Source organism: Giraffa tippelskirchi, chromosome 4, assembly GCF_054371585.1.
Source record: "Giraffa tippelskirchi isolate mGirTip1 chromosome 4, T2T-mGirTip1v1.2.pri, whole genome shotgun sequence".
Lineage (NCBI taxonomy): Eukaryota > Metazoa > Chordata > Mammalia > Artiodactyla > Giraffidae > Giraffa > Giraffa tippelskirchi.
This window is the reverse complement of record NC_137278.1, coordinates 48,389,077-48,403,635: the sequence shown is the minus strand read 5'-3', so window position 1 is coordinate 48,403,635 and position 14,559 is coordinate 48,389,077. Positions and strand designations below refer to the sequence as shown.

Sequence of the window (14,559 nt, the reverse complement as noted above, 5' to 3'; positions counted from 1 at the left end):
TAAGGGTCAGCTGTACTTTGACATGTGGGAACTGCCAGCTGAGGGAACACAGACATGTGAGGGGCTGATTCTTCAAGGAAAGGGGTTTAGGCCATGGAGGTACCTGGTGAATGTCGTTTCCTTAACGTCAAACTGATTAAGGTCCCTATCTTTTCCCTTTGTTTCCCCAGGGCTTAGCTCAGTGGCTGAAATTCTGTAGGTAATTTATAAATATTAGTGAAAGGAAAGAAAAAGAGGTTGGGAAGGAACATGGACAGAAGAAAAGATGGACAGAAAGCAATTTCAGGATCTCATAATGTAGCAAGTTTTCTCTTCCCTCACGCCCATTCCCACCACTAGATAATGATAATAACTTGTCATTATTATTATTATTACTAGCAACACTGGCAAAAGCTCATTATAATACAAAATATAGGAAATTGATATATGTTCTAAAGTAGAATTTTGATAAGAATCCTAACACATAAATAATTTATGTTAAAAAGGCTCAAGGTAATTCTGTTTGGAAGAGCACAATGTATCATACAGTTAAGACAATGACTTCCAAAATACATGATACTTTTATGCTCTAAGTATCTACTATCAGCTTAATAAACTCTGATTTTACAAGAAATAAGTTTACAGAATAGGATTAGTTTTTAAAATAAGTACAGTCTCACACTCCTTGGTATTTACCCAAAGGAGCTGAAAATGTGTCCACACAGAAATTTGTACAAGGATGTTTATAACAGCTTTATTCATAAATGCTAAAAATTGAAAGTAACCAAGGAATTCTACAGTAGGCAAATGGGCAAATAAACTGCGGTACAAGTCATGGAAAAACATGGAGGAATTTGAAATTAATATTTAAGTAAAAGAAGACAATCTGAAAAGGCTGCATAGTGTATGATTCCAACTACATGACACTTCCTGGAAAGGCAAAACTATGAAGACCATACAAATATCAGTGGTTATTGGGAGGAGAGAAAAGATATGGGTAGGTGAAGCACAGAGAAGTTTTAGGGCAGTGAAATACTCTATATGACATCATAATGAAGAATATGTATCATTACACATTTGTCCAAAACCACAGGTTGTGTAACACCAAGAGTGAATCCTAACATAACCTATTAACTTTGGGTGATTACAATGTGCCAATATAGGTTCACACTTGGCCAGAAATATCCCCTACTGCTGAGTGATGCTGACAACGGGGAGGGGACATGTGTGAGGGCAGGAGACATATGAGAAATCTCTACCTCCCTCTCCATTCTGCTGTAAACCTAAAACTGCTCTAAAAAACTGAATTCTTATAAAAAATAAGTACAATCCACACCACATATCTTCCCACCATAATTCACCACAGACTAGGTAGTTTGGTTTGGAAAACAGAACACCCTTGTCTTACAATGATAAGAAGTAGGTTGTGATTAGAAGTTTCATGGAGTTAATAGCCATTCAGTTCAACCTGGATTCTCACTCCTCCTCTGCCACTAACTAATATTTAACTTGGTTATCCTCTTAAACTCTGAGAAATAGTTTCTTCATCTAAAATTAACAAGGTAGATTATGTACAAGTTAGGGCTATATTTCACTTAGAGTTAGAATGAGGTTTGAAACCAAAAACTACTGATGTCTAGTTATCAAAACTCCAGCTGTTTATTTAAGCTAACCAAGCCACTCTCAACTATAAAAAGAGGGAAAAATTGTTTAACTAACCCAGTTGTACAGCAAAGAGCAAATATATATCTCTTGGTAATCAGAACTGGAATAAGTAAAGCTTTTTGAAGTATAATTGATTTATAAAGTGCTAATTTCCAATGTATAGCAAAGTGATTCAGATACACATATAAACACATCCTTTTTCACATTCTTTTACATTATGGCTTTTATCAAAGGTTATTAAATATAGTTCCTTGTGCTATACAATAAGACCTTGTTTATCCATTCTACATATACTAGTTTGCATCTACTAATCCCCAAATCCTACTCCATTACTCCCCCACCCCTCCTTTCTTTGGCAACCGCAATTCTGTTCTCTATGTCTATTTCTGTTTCATTGATAAGATCATTTGTGTCATATTTTAGATTCCACACATAAGTGGTATCATATGGTATTTGTCTTTCTCTTTCTTGTTAATTTCATTTAGTATGATAATCTCTAGTTTCATCCATGTTGCTGTAAATGACATTATTTTATTATTATTATTATTTTAATGGCTGAGTAGTATTCAATTGCAAGCTTCCTTGTTGGCCCAGAAGGTAAAGAATCTGCCTGCAATGAGGGAGACCTGGGTTAAATTCCTGGGTTGAGAAGATCCCTTGGAGGAGGACATGGCAACCCACTCTAGTATTCTTGCCTGGAGAATCCCCATGGACAGAGAAGCCTGGTGAGCTACAGTCCATGGGGTCTCAAAGATTTGGACATGACTGAACGACTAACCACGTCTTCTTTATCTAGAATAAGAAATGTTTTACATTTTTGCTCTCTATATCAATATAAAAACATATTGCTCATATTTTTAAAATGCTAAGTATTTACTTGCCTTAATAATATGTAGCAATTTTATGGACAATGAATATACCTTACTGCACACAGATAGTGTTTTGATGAAATGCCTGGTCCATCTTCAGTGCTATCCTTTACTTACAGGAATTTCCTGCTTTAGGGAGCTTATAAAGACTATCTTTCCTTGTATGTGTCAACTGTCTATATATATTTTTTTCAGAATGATACATTTCTAATACTTTCGGTGTTGACTAGTTGGCCTTTTTGTTCTATTTCTTTTTCTGCAGTTTAATGGCCATTAACCAAATACATACTAACACATCACTAGGTACTGAGAAGAGGAACCCACTCTCCTCTAACAAATCTTAGACTGTAGGTGGGGTTTCTCAAACTCAGCAGCACTGGCTTTTGGACCAGATCATTCTTTGAAGTAAAGGGCTGTCCTAGGCAAGTTTGGCAACATCCTTGATCTCTACCCACTAGATGCTATAGCATGCCTCTCTAAATGTGACAATCAAAAATGTCTCCATATATTGTTAAATGTCCCTTGGGAGGAAGAGGTAAAACCATCCACTATTATAGATCTATTCTGTCCAACAGAGAAACTATTCAAAATTAACTTCAATAACTCATCTGTGGAATCTGAAAAATGATACAAATATTTAGTGCCTTAATCACACTAGTCAGACTTTAAGTGCTCAATGGCCACATGTGGTCATCACAGATATAAAATGTTTCCATCATTGCAGAACTGCTTAAAATCAAAAACTATGACAAAAAATATAATAATAACAAAGAAATAATAATAATGGTACCATTCCAGGAAATCTTGCATTATGGAACTTCTAATTGTCCAGAAGATCAATTCCAATTTAATCCCTTCTTTAAAAGCTTCCTCATTTCAAACATTAACAAGAATTTCTAAGAAGCTTATTCCTAGTAGTTCAAAATGTGACTAATACTTAAGGATAATTGCAAATCTTGTAATTATTAGATAGTCACAATGACAAAGCTGGGGTGTTAGTTAATCTCTACTAATAGCTAAATCAGAAAGAAGTAGGAAAAGAATCTTAAACAGGTTTATAATCCAGCAATGTCTGAAGATTTGATCTCACTTGAGACCCTGTTGTTAACACAACCACAGGATGAAAACATCAGTTGAACTTACGGAGGGCTTCACTTCGACAAAACCTGAAGTGGCCTGCAGGGCCATCTAGCTCTGAGCACATTGGTTCTTTGAGCATTTCAGACAGCTGGCTGAAGGGAAGTTTATTGATTAAAGGTCACTCCTTGTTTCAAGATCAAATATACCCTCAACCTGGTGAGGTAACACAAGAGCAGTTTGAACAATAAAGAGGACAATGACAAACAGAAGTCAAGATTATGGGGTGATTATTAAAGGAAGCACAGAGGATCCCATGAAAAACTTGAACATTCACACAGCCTGCCTCCAGCTTCACAAAACCCGAGCTGAGCTCTTACTGGCTGCACGTGAGTGTGACTCTGAGAGACAGCTTGGGTGTATGTGTGTGTACAGATGCATGTGTGTGCTGGGGAGAAGCACCTTTGTGTATAAAGGTTCATATTTAATAAATCTCTCAAAACACAACTAATATTCTCTCTCAAATCTTAATCCCCAAATTGAAGAAATGATATGCTGGGTTCTCAGTCATTCAGTCGTGTGTGACTCTTTTCAACACTATGGATTGTAGTCAGCTAGGCTCCTCTGTTCATGGGATTTCCTAGGCAAGAATACTGGAGTGAGTTGTCATTTCCTCCTCCAGGGGAATCTTCCTGACCCAGGCATCGAACTTGTATCTCTTGGGTCTCCTGCATTGGCAGGTGGATTCTTTACGACTGTGCCACCCGGGGAGCCTAATACTTCCTTTCAAATTTGCCAATTTTAGGCATGTGATGCTATTGTGGCCTCACTGATTCAGAAAGTAGTTGCTGATCATCGACTATGTCCTTCTTTCAGACATAAGTTCCCAGTAACAAATTCATTTTTTAAAAGTTCCTATTAAATGTAACACACATATTGACCACCGAAAATTTACACAAATAAGAACATTCTCAGAATAATTATAATCACAGAATGGCAAAAGGGCAAAAAATGACAAAGTAGGCTAGTAACAACACCAACAGAATAGAATATACACCATCAGAGTTATAAATTATAACTGGTTGGCTGCTCAAAAAGAGAAAGTGCATCTCATGGAAATTCAGAAGTCTTTCTGGAGGCGATCTTTAAACCACATGTTGAGGATTAGGTAGGATTCTGCCATATTCCTGTGGGAAGAAATGCTATTTCCAACTAAAGCCAACCTTTAACACAGAAGAGATAGTGTATGTTCTGAAGTGTGTGGTACAGGCTGCGATGTGGGGACAGATCTCACTGGACAGGCAGTCTGGGAGTTCAGTAACAGCTTTCAGCGACTCTCTCTTTTTTCCCTTTCTCCTAGCAAATAAAAAGACTCTTACTCAATGTGCATATGGAATTTATATTTAACAAGTTCCCCAGGCGATTTTAATGAACTACTGAAGTTTGAAAACCATTTCGGGAAAAGAATATTTGAAAATAAGTTAGGGAGTGTCGTTAATTTGGATGGTTTTGGGGAAAAGTAACAGTGACTTTTGTCTCTGCAAATGCCTAACAAAGAGGGGAGATAATATTTTCTTCCATAATTTTTAATGAAAATAAACATCATTTCAACCAATGACCAACAAATGTTTATTTAGACAAATATTGAATTCAGTACTTTTGCATGTATTATCAAAATTAGACGGTACACACTACTGACCCAGCATACTGTAGCCCCACACCTAAAGCCGGTGCTACGTAACAAGAGAAGCCACCGAATGAGAAGCCTGTGTACCACAATTATAGAGTAGCCCCTACTCTCCGCAGCTAGAGAAGGCCTTCACACAGCAATGAAGACCTAGTGTAGCCAAAAATAAATACATACATAAAAAACACACTGTGTGCAAATACGTTTTTGAGGATAAAGTAAAAACTCACTGTCTTGCTGAAGAATGATGAAAGAAACAGATCTGTTCCTTAATTTCCTATTCTTTTTCCTACCCTCTACCATAACCTCTAATTACTTCTACTATTTTTAAGACACAGGACTACTGGATGGGGGATTCCCAGGTGGCTCAGTGGTAAAAGAATCTGCCTGCTGATGCAGGAGATGCTGGAGACACAGTTTCGATCTCTGGGTCAGGAAAATCCCCTGGAGGAAGAAATGGCAGCCCCCTCCAGTATTCTTGCCTGGGAAATCCCACGGACAGAGGAGCATGGCAGGCTACACTCCATGGGGTCGCAAAGCATCAGACACGACTGAGCCACTGAGCACACATACACACACCTACTGGATACCAGAGATACCGCAAGAGGCTCTCCAGACAAAACTACCCTGTCACCTCCCCGGGTTTGGGGTGCATCTCTTCTTAGCTTGATGGATCACATCTAAGACTTTCTATTATCCCTCAGGTCTGACTCTTTGTGACCCCACAGACTGTAGCCCACCAGGTTCCTCTGTCCATGGGATTTTTCTAGCAAGAATATTGGAATGGGCTGCCATTTCCTTCTCCAGGGGATCTTCCCCACCCAGGGATTGAACCCAGGTCTCCTGCACTGCAGGTGGGTTCTTTAACACTGAGCCATCAAGGAATCCCAGGAAGCACACGGCTAAAATAACTGAAAACAAATTACTGGGTTAACTTTAAATTTAGAAGATAGTTTTTCATATGAAATACTTTGCTACGAAACACATCTCAAGTGGTTCAGATGGTAAAGAATCCGCCTACAATGCAGAAGACCTGGGTTCGATTTCTGGGTCTGGAAGAACCCCTGGAGAAGGGAATGGCTACCCACTCCAGTATTCTTGCCTGGGAAATCCTATGGACAGAGGAGCCTGGCGGGCTACAGTCCATGGGGTAGCAAAGAGTCAGACATGACTGAGTAACTAACACACACACACACTTTGCTAATTAAAGGCGATTCATAAATGTTGTTCTGTGTGTGTCTGTGGGTGCTAAGTCATTTCAGCTGTGTCCAAACTCTGTGCCATCCTATGGACTATAGCCCTCCAGGCTTCTCTGTCCATGGGATTCTCCAGTCAATAATAGTGGAGTGGGTTGCCATGCCGTCTCCTCCAGGGGATCTTCCCAACCCAGGGATTGAACCTGTGTCTCTTGAGTCTCCTGCACTGGCAAGCAGGTTCTTTACCACTAGCACCACCTGGGAAGCCCATAAATGTTGCTAACCAATGTTTATTATAAATCATTCAACTAACTCCTCTATACTTTTTTATAACACTAAATTTTACTTTCTTTACTGGACAGTAGGAACTGGTAGCATCAGTGAAAATATTTTTTGTCCCTTCTATGTTGGCCCACTAGGACAGTCACCTATCTGTGTAATTAACTGTGCAATCCCAAGGATGCCATTTTCCAGTATGTCTTTGGGCCATTTCACTATTCTTATTTTTAAGGGGATAGGGTATAGATAGTATGAGATTTTGCCTAAATATGAGCCCTAATGCATTCCAAGTATCACAAAGCCAATAGTGTTTTGAAATACAACTTCTATCCACTTGATTACTTCATATTAAACAGTACAGGAAAAAAAGAAAGGCATCATACCTGAAAACTCATCCTCTAGTCTTGATCCTCCTCTAATAGGCTATGAAATTTAGTGCATCTAAGAAGCAATATCTAGGAGTCAGATTTCTGGTCTTTAGAATATCATGAAATAATGTAACCCTCAAGTTCTTTTTCAGATCAAAAACTGTATGACTTTATGACTGTGGCTTTACAATAACACAGAAGGATGGTACTAGATATTACATTTGATGGTGACTTTCACAGAAATAGAAAAATGATACTACTATGCAGAGATGTTAAAAAGTATATAAGAAATAATAAGCAGTTTAGTACTTCTAATGCATAGCCTACTTTTTTACTTTGTAAAGCCTTTCAAAATAAAAGGAAAAGCTGGAATATAAACAGACAATATTGATAGCCAAGGTGAAAAAAACATACAAGTAACAAATAGCAAATAGTTATTTTCTGGATGGAAAAGGCAATGGAGGAGAAGCTACACACAAAGAAGCTGGAGATCAAAGTGTACAATAAATTCAAATCAATTTCTGCAGCATGAAAGAAAAATATTGGGGTCTGTGCAAGATGAAAATAAAGTTGAATTATTCAACAAAACACAGACCAAACTTAGCAGCATCAATCTTAGTCTCTACTTGTAATAACTGGCTTGAGCTTATAACATTTTCCTATAGAGAGATGTAAATTGAACATTATAAAGAATACAGACCAAAAATATTAGTAGTATAAATTTCATTAAGATGAAAAGAGAAAGGTAGAGTTGTTATCTAAATTGTCAATCACAAAAATTGTCAAGTAGAACTGTTTCTAAATATCTGAAAGATATAAAAAATTCCTGGAGTAAGACTCCCCAAAACTCAAAGTATTTGGTTAAAGTTCTAGTAAACTAATGGTTAATTCTGAAAGGTGTTTGTTCTAACCCTTGAAAGCATTTTTAAAATACCCTAATGTTTACTACTTTTAAAGTAGAATGTACTCATTTGGAATAAAAACAAACAACATAATATTGTGTAGATGTATGAGTTATGGATAACTAAACTTCAGTAGATCTAGACTTAAGATCATTATCATTATTAAAGATATAAGATCATCATCTTTATGTTATTATATGGATATAAAGTCATTATTATTAAATTCGTATAACTACATATTTCAAGATTTATCTTTTTCTTGAAAGCTGAGTATGGGGTAGAAAGGAGTAGAAAGATTTTGAATTATTTTAGTGGTTATTTTCATTGACTCAAGAGAGAACATTATAAATGAAGTATAAATACTAATTACAGGTGTTGATTTTTAACCAGGTCCTGCAATGAACAGGTCAATTATCTACAAAATATTTCTAATACCTCTTTTAGCTTTATTGTTCAAGCTCCAGAACACTCTATGCAGGGGATATCTTATCCAGAACTGAAAACAAAACTAATAACAAGCATGAAATCTATTTAACTTCCTCAGATCACAATCCCCAAACAATGCAATGATCTGTTGCCCAATGCTGAAATAAAAGAATCAGAAGGGACTTCTCCAAGGAAGCTGTATTTTTCTTTAAAACATTTATACCTCGTTTTTTTTTTCAGTATTCTCCCTGGCACTTCCCTTGCCTTCACAATAAGAACAGACACTCCTCTGGAATGTAATCATGTCTTGGTTGACTAAACAAAATCCAACAAAGGCAATTAACAAACTGAAGGGCATCTTACAAGATGGGAGAAAATATTTGCAAACCATGTATCTGATAGGGATTAATATCTAAAACATATAAGGAACTCATAAAATAGCACACAAAAAAAAATCCAGTTAAAACTAGGCATACGTCCTAAACATTTTTCCAATGAAGACAAACAGATGGTCAATAAGTACATGAAAAGATGCATAACAATGCTCACTGATCAGGGAAATGCAAATTGAGACCACAGTAAGATATTACCTCACATCTCTCAGGATGCCTATTATTAAAAGGACAAGTGATAGCAAAGGTTGGAAAGGATAAATATGTGATGGAATATTATTCATCCTTTAGAAAGAAGGAAATCCTACCATTTGTGACAACATGGATGAACCCTGAGGGCATCCATGAAATAAAATAAGTCTAACAGAAAAAGGCAAACATTGTATGTTTTCACTTACATGCAGTTTCTAGAAAAGCTGAACTCATACAGAGAACAGATTAACGGTTCCCAGAAGCTGTGGGGTGGGGGAAATAAGGATATGCTGGTGAAAAGATACAACTGCCAATTATAAAAAGAATACATTCTGGGGATGTGATGTACAGAATGGTGACTATAGTTAAAACATTGTATTTTATATGTGAAAGTTGCTAGGAAAGTAGATCTGAAATATTCTCATCATAACAACAATAACAACAAAATGCTAATTATATGAGGTGAAGTAGGTGTTAACTAACCCTATTGTGATAAATGTTTTATAATATATGGGTATCAAATCTTCACATTGTATACTTAAGCAATATTATATGCCAACTATGTCTCAGTAAAACTGGAAAAATTATTTAAACAAAATCCACCATACAGAGCTGTGCATACTTTGTCTTAATTGTTCTTCTTCTTTTTACAAACAAGGCCAAAATGTTTAAGAGATATTAAAAATAGCTCATTTGAAGATATTGTTTCTTAGATGAGAAATTAAGATCTGAGATGAAGGTAAGCTTTCTCAGTGCCACACAGCTTGATTAATGATGAATCTATCTTGTTTCCCTACTCTTGAAGAAAACAAGCAAATACATGGGCGTTCTCATGAGATTAATGTACCAAGAACAACCTCCTGTTATTCAGAGCTTTTGGCAAGGAAAAGAGACATATTAGTTATAACAATTACATTTATATTTTAAACACCATCTACTGTTTCAATGGAAGCCCGCAGAGAATTAAATTAATCTTTTCAGTTGTGATATTTAAGAAAATTACCAAAGCACTAAGTTCATAAAGTCTACAACTGGATGTAAACCAATTAGTTTTTCTTTTTCGCCTATATTGAAAAAATCCCCCATATTCTAATGAATATAAATACTTAATATTTCTGATCTTTCATCCCTTAAATATTCCCATAAGAAACTGCATCAGTGAACGATAATGCAATAATTAAAAGAAGTTACAAACTGCAGCCCATTCAAATAGAGTGCACATTTTATGGGCTTTTTAAAAGGCAATATTACTAGGCATTTTTATGCTTTAAAAAGGCAATCACACTTAAGCTCAAATTTTATTCCATCCACGAGAGCAAAAAGAATACAAAAATAAATAGCATAAACACTGAAATACTTTATTTCAACAATATGCACTGACTTACATAGCATCAATTATTTTTAGAAATTCAAACTAAGAGGCCAGATTGGCTTAATAGTGACAACAAATTTGTTGTTCTTTTTGGTTGTTAGAAGCATTTTTCAAAGGTAGAATTTCAAACAGATCAAGACAACAGTTCATTATTTCTTTTTCATCCACAATTAAAATGATATGAAATAAAATCTAAAACATGAATTAAATCAAAGATGGAAAAATTATCTAAATACTTACTTAGAATATATAGTAAGTCCCCTACACATGAACTTTCAAGTTGCAAACTTTGTATGTTCGAGTTTCCAATCATGTAAGTTAGTTCACGAGTCTGGCATACATTGTCACATGAGAGCATTCTCTACACATGGTGTGCTTTTGTGTACTTTACAGTACAGTATAGAGTACAGTATCTTTATTTCAAGCCCAGGATGTCCAGAAGCATAAAAGTAGCGGTGATGTAGCTGGTACTGCTAAGAAGCTCCAAGCCATAATGATGGAATCAAAAGTGAAAATAATTGAGAAAGTGGAAAGAGGCAAAAAGATGGTAGACATGGCTTCTTCTTATAACATGAATCGGTCAATCATTGACATGACTCTGAAGAACAAAGACAAGATCATGGAACACGTGAAGTCTGCTGTGCCAATGATGTTGACAATAATAGCAAAGAAGCCTAGAAATATTATGGAGAAATCTCTTTGAGTGAGGATGCAGGATAAGCATCAGTGTCAAGTCCCATTCAGCTTAATGCTGATTCAGGAGAAAGCTAAAAGGTTTTACGAAGACTTGAAGAAGAAACATGGCAAAGAATCCAGAGAGCACATCTTTTAATGCCAGCTGCAGATGGTTCCATCAGTTCAAGGGCACACTTTTATGTGTGCCCACCTTTACAACATAAAAGTAAGTGGGAAGTCAGCCAGTGCAGATATGTAGCTTCCAGGAAATTTCCCAAAATGCATCAAGAAATTATCAATGAAGGTGTGTATTTACCCAAGCAGGTTTTTAATGATGATTATATAGGACTGTAGTGGAGGAGGATGTCGAACCAAAATACACCAGTAAGAAGGAAAAGTTGATGCCAGGCTATTAAGCAGCAAAGGATAGTGTAACTCTGTTGGTTGGCAGCAATGTGCTCTTAGCTTATTATTCAGAGAACCCAAGCGCCCTTAAAACCATAGCCAAGGGCTCTGTCCTTGTTGTGCGGAAGAGTAACCCCAAAGCCTGGGTTACACAGGCCATTTTCCAGGACTGGTTTTTCCCACCATTTCATCATGGAGGTAGAGAAGTATTTCAATCCTAAAGGAAATTAACCCTGAATATTTATTAGAAGGACTGATGCTGAAGCAGAAGCGTCAATACTTTGGTCACCTGATGTGAAGAGCCAACTCACTGGAAAGATTCTGATGCTGGGAAAGATTGAGGGCAGGAGGAGAAGGGGGAGATAGAGCATAGGATGGTTGGATGGTATCACCAACTCAATGGACAAGAGCTTGAGCAAACTCTGGGAGACAGCGAAGGACAGGGAAGCCTGACATGCTGCAGTCTATGGGGCCACAAAAAGTCTGACACAACTCAGTGACTAAACAACAGAGAAATATAGCTTGAAGAAGGAGATCCCATTCAACATTATTTTGCTGCATGACAATGCTTCAGGCCACCCCCCATTTATTGATGACTTTCCTCCCGATGTCAAAGTAGCAAATCTGCCACTGAATACATCATCCATCCAACCTATTGACCAGGGAGTTATAGCAAATTTCAATAAATATTTATGTCTTACTTTTGGCCAGACAGTAAAGGCAAGTGATGAATCAGGAGAAACGTGACAATTTTGGAAGGACTATAACATCTACATGGTTGGGAAAATCCCCTGGAGAAGGGAATGGCTATCCACTCTAGTATTCTTGCCTGAAGAATCCCATGGACAGAGAAGTCTGGCAGGCTACAGTCCATGGGAACACAAAGAATCGGACATGACTGAGCAACTGATTCCCCCCTCAACTTTTTATTAAATCTACAAGGCCATAAAAACATTGTTTTTCATGAGGTTACAGCTGTCACCATGAACGAGGTTTGGAAAAACATTTGTCCCCAGTTTGTTCATGATTTTTGTAAACTTGAGAAGGTGACTGAGGAGTCCAAAGAGGTCTTCAGCAACATAGTGATGCTCAATCAAAAGCTGAATCTAGATCTACAAGAGATTGACTTCACTGAATTCCTTGCTGTGCACCAGGAGAAGCTTACTAATGAAAACCTAATGGAATTGGATGCCCAAAGAAAGGATAAAGAGAGACAAGAGCAAGAAGAAGTAACTGAAGAACTGAACAGATTCACGATGCAGGAAATTGCAAAGGGATTGTCTTTATTTGAGGAGGCACTGTTACTTTTTGAGGCTCAGGGCCCGAACGTAGAACAGTACACAAAGGCTGCCAACAGACATTCAGAATGCAATCCAGTACTATCATATTATCTATGATGAGAAAAAAAGAGCTACTACACAGAAATCACTGGATTGCTTTTTCAAGAGGCTAGATAGAATTGAATCCAGCGAGGAACCAGAACCTGTGCCATCAACATCAGGCATGAGTGAAATTGCAGCTTGCTCTCATCTCCTATTGATGATTACCCTTCAGCTCTACCACCTTCCACCTCCTCTCCCTCCTTCAGTCAGTAACTCTTCTTGTCTGTTCACTCAATGCCAACCCCTGTCTGTCAGCTATTGTACTGTATTAATCTACTTTTCAAAGTATTGTACTATAAGATTAAAAATAATGTCTTTTCTGTGTGTTTTTCTGTATTATTTGTATGAAAGTATTAAAAACCTATTACATGAGACAAATGCTCAGGGCTGGGGCAATGGGATGACCCAGAGGGATGGGATTGGGAGGGAGGTGGGTGGGGGGTTCAGGAAGGGGAACACATGTAAACTCATGGCTGATTCATGTCAATGTATGGCAAAAACTATTACAATATTGTAAAGTAATTAGCCCCCAACTAAAATAAATAAATTTATTAAAAAAAAAAAAAACCTATTACAATAAAATACTATATAGCTGATTGTGTTAGTTTGGTATCTAGCTAACTTTGCTGGACTTACGAACAAACTGGACTTAAGAAAACTCAGAATGGAACTCATTCATATGTAGGGAACTTACTGTACAGTTTTTTGGCTTATCTTTTAGTTTCATTTTTTAAAGCATGCCTTTAAAAGCAATTGAATATTCACAAGTTCAATTTGAAAAGTGCCTCATGTTTTCTCAAATTATCTCTTGACATTTATCTAATTCTTAAAATTTTGTGGATTAGATGTTGTTGTTTAGTCACTAAATTGTGTCCAACTCTTTGCAACCCCATGGACTGCAGCACACCAGGCTCCCCTGTCCTTCAAAATCTCCCAGAGTTTGCTCAAATCCATGTCCACTGAGTCAGTGATACCATCCAACCATTTTATCCTCTGTTTCCCCTTCTCCTCTTGCACTCAATCTTTCCCAGCATCAGAGTCTTCTCCAATGAGTCAGCTCTTTGCATTAGGTGGCCAAAGTATTGGCCCATAGTCTCCAGAAGAAAAACCATAATCACAGAAAACTAACCAAAATGGTCACAGGGATCACAGCCTTGTCTAACTCAATGAAGCTCTGAGCCATGCCGTGCAGGGCCACCCAAGATGGTTGGGTCATGGTGGAGAGTTTTGACAAAATATGGTCCACTGCAGAAGGGAATGGCAAACCACTCCAGTATTCTTGCTCCAAGAACTCCGCGAGCAGTATGAAAAGCATTAGACGGGACTATATTATTATCTGACAAACAAGAATTCTGACACAAGATGTATGGTTGCACAAGATGGCTTTTGGCAGAATTAAACCTCCACTGTGCCCCCAGAAGCACATATGGAAAACCACAAGGCACCTCGTCTGGCATCTGTAACACCATAGTCTTCATTTGGTAGGTAAGTTAAGGGTCTTTCAAGTGATATCCAGCACCAAATGGCAACATATTCCCAAGGGAAAGTTCACAAACACTGCATAATATGGAGGTTTAGGAGAAACATAGTCTCATCTACATGTAATTATTTCATATTCAGAAAAAGTCATTCATCAACTGTCACCCATGGTGATGATCAGTCTAACTTATCAACTTGGTCAGACTATGGCACC

The 14,559-nt window shown here is 37.3% G+C and overlaps 1 protein-coding gene across 4 annotated transcripts in view; it reads right to left on the bottom strand.

Moving 5' to 3' along the window:
- The window catches only part of CTNNA2 (catenin alpha 2), a 1,291,223-nt gene that overhangs the window by 979,968 nt on the left and 296,696 nt on the right, over nt 1–14,559 (bottom strand). The window lies entirely within an intron of this gene.